Source organism: Vanellus vanellus, assembly GCF_965231255.1.
Source record: "Vanellus vanellus genome assembly, chromosome: 1".
NCBI classification, from domain to species: Eukaryota; Metazoa; Chordata; class Aves; order Charadriiformes; family Charadriidae; genus Vanellus; species Vanellus vanellus.
Genome location: NC_138905.1, coordinates 80,823,259 through 80,826,417, shown reverse-complemented (window position 1 = coordinate 80,826,417; position 3,159 = coordinate 80,823,259). Strand labels below are relative to the sequence as shown.

At 51.8% G+C, this 3,159-nt stretch overlaps 1 protein-coding gene across 1 annotated transcript in view; it reads right to left on the bottom strand.

Annotated features, from left to right (window-relative positions):
- Positions 1 to 1,546: 1,546 nt before the first annotated feature.
- Positions 1,547 to 3,159, bottom strand: part of CDKN1B (cyclin dependent kinase inhibitor 1B) — a 4,267-nt gene continuing 2,654 nt past the window's right edge. Inside the window, exon 3 of the mRNA XM_082498299.1 lies at positions 1,547 to 2,503. The gene's annotated coding sequence lies outside the window, so the exon portion shown is untranslated. The remainder of the gene's footprint in view (positions 2,504 to 3,159) is intronic.

The following is a 3,159-nucleotide window of genomic DNA, read 5'->3' as shown; positions in this document are numbered from 1 at the left end:
CCAGCACAAGGCCAGCACAAACCCGTTTTCGGGGGACGGGCGGGGGGTGTTCAGAGCGAGGGCGAATCCAGGCGCGGCCGGGATAAACAACAGGATCGCGTTGCACCGGGGGGGGGGTGGTGAGAGGGGACCCGGGCGAGCGCCGGCTGAGGCTTGCGTGGGGTTGTGTGTGTGCGTGTGTGTCCTCCTCTGTTTTTATGCATTTACGTATTTATTTATTTCTTGCAAGCCTCAGGGATGAAAACGACCCTCCTCCGCATCGCCCTGGAGGGGGGAGGGGGGAGGGGGGAGGGGGGAGGGCGGAGGGGAGCGGCTCGCTAGAGGGTCCGCACCTTGCCGGCCGGCTGGCCGGGCAGGGCGGCGGCAGCGGCCCCGGGGAGCGGCGGTGGAGAGGCTGCGTGGAGACCCCTCCTCCCCCCCTCGCGGCTCTCCGCGCGCCACGTCCCCCCCCCGTGCCATCCCCTGTCTCCGACGGTGACCGACCCCCCTGCGGATCGCTGCCCCCACGGGGGATAAACCGCGGCGGCGGTGCGGTTCCTCCCGGGAGACCCCAGTGGCGGGGCCGGGCAGAGCAGCCGGGCAGTGGCGGGTGAGGGGTGGGGTGGGCTGGGGGCGGGAGGGAGAGGGGGAGATGGCTGCCGCGCCGGTGCCTGCACCAACATCTGCTGGGACAGGGGTGTTCGAGGCGCCATCTTTGTTAGCAATAAACGCTGCCGTAGGAGAAGATAACACCGGTTTTCCACGTAAAGCTCTCGGATGAGGGGAATTGTTAACTGGCATCTTCCCTGAAGGCTCCCTCGGAAAAGGGGCGGGGGGGGGGGGCTAGGCGAACCCAGAGATTCTATGGCTCTCTGGTCCTGCCCAGGAAGGTGCTAATTTGAGCTTGGGTTTTAAGCCTTACAAGTCAACGAGTGCGATAAATACCTCGAGCTACATACACCACCCCACCCCCCCACCCCCCCAAATAAAATACTGCGGCAGAGGAAATTGCACTCTTTTGCATGAAGCAATTAAGAGGGCACACCATTCCCAATTATCACGGAGAAGTGGCAGCATGAAGAGAGCAAACTGTATTCCTTACTTTCACCTGCGTTGGAGACACAGGAAGAGATACCCAAAAGGAAACTTGCTGTATTTCTTGAAGGAACCTTATTTCCTTCTGTACCAGGCTGAGGGAGGTTGAAACACACACTAATGAAGAACATATTTCTTATATATGGCAGTTTTCTTTATTGATTGCTTGATGTGAAACAATATCAATCTGGATTTTTTTTCCCACACATTACAAAAAAAAAAAAATTAAATTGGCTCAGTCTGCAATCCTTTAAGCACAGCCATATTAATTATCAGAAAAGGGGAAAAAAAAAACCCAAACAAACAAAAAAAACCCTAAAAAGTCTACGAAATAGAGCATTTACAAATGCACAAAACCATGCCACTTTGGCTTTATGGGGAAAAATATTGTCTTCTAGATTAAAAAAAAAATCTTTTAACATAAATAAGTTAGTATAATTTCTCAGTGTCTTTACAGAGTTATGTACACAGGTACACTTCAAACTTTTTTTTTATTTTTACATACAGGTACACAGGCAATGTAGAAATACTGTTTAAAGATGTAGTATCCCTTTTCCCTCAGGCACAAACACTTCGGGGAAGCGGGTCAAATTGGAAAACAACAATCTTCAAGATTCAGAGCAAAAGCCCTCCATATTAATTAAAAAAAATACCAAAACCAAACCAAAACACACACCAAAAAAAAAAACCACCAGGAAATCACACAATGTAACAATGGGATGATTTTACACAACTTTCACAGGCGTTCAAAATTGCCATATGGATTTGAGGTCGGGGGAGGGGTGGGGGTGGGGGTAACGCGACTTTTGCTACTACATAACGGAATCATCACAGCTCCCACCTCTTCAGCTTAATGCAGTATGAAGAAATTTCACAAGTGGCCTGTAATAATCTGCTCTGAGCAGGGTTACCACGACGGTACATTAAAAAAAAAAGGGGGGGGGCGGGGAGGAGAAAAACACGGCAGACCCACTTAAAGGGACAATACATCTTTAAGTAATAAAAAACCTACACTGCTTCTCTTCATACATTTCTTTCCTTGCTAGATTGTGAAAGCAAGTTCCAATCGGTCACCCTCTTCCACTCCCTCCCCCCTTCCAATCAAGGTTTATGTGCTACATAAAGTAAAAACTATATACACAGGTAGTACAATGAAGCAAATAAGGAAACACCTAATTGCACAATGCTACATCCAATGCTTTTAGAGGCAGGTCTTTTAAGAGTGCCTAAAATTGTAGTGTTATTGTTTGCCTTTTTTTTGTTGATTTTGTTTTGTTGGTTGGTTGTTTTCTTGTTTTGTTTTTCTTTCAGTGCTTGTAAAGGACCTCCATCCCACAGAGATCGGCGATACGTATTTTCATTTCCACAACAACTTTACATCTTCCTCGCTTCATCGCCCCAATGAAGGAGGACGCGCACATCCTCCACTCTGCAAGGGGGGGGGGGGGGGGGGGAAGAAAAACACGGGGGAGGGAGAAGGCGATTAGAAAACGTCGAAGAGAAACGCGATCCGCGGCGCAACCGGTTCAAACCGACGCCGCATCTCCGGGGCGGGCGGGCCCTGCCCGGGCGCGGCCCCGACGCTGCCCCCCCGCCCCGCCCGGCCCTCCGCCCGCTTCACCCCTCGGCGGGTATGCCTCCTCCCCGGCCCGGGGCTCGGCCCGCTGCGCTGTCCCGTCCCGTCCTCCCCCGCCCGGCAGCCCCCCCCCCCCCCCCAAACAAGCGGGCGGTAGTAGCTGCATTTGCATAGCCACGCATGCTGACGTGCTCCGCCACGGCTCTCACCCCAGCGGGACTAATTTGTTGCAACTTCTGCTTTACAGCTTAATCTTTTTCTGCACAATCGCAAAACCCGTGTTTGTAAACCTTGCTCCAATCTAACCCGGCTCCGAAACCGCCGGCGCAATTTACCAACTCCCTCCGCCCCAAGCCCTCGCCTTAAAACAAAACAACAACGGGGGGGGGGGGGGGGGGAGGATTAAAAAAAAAAAAAAAAAAAAAAACCACCACACAACCAACACAACCCAGCTCCCATTAACCCGCTCTTTTCCCTTCGTCAGCGTCTAAAACGAAAACAAAACAACC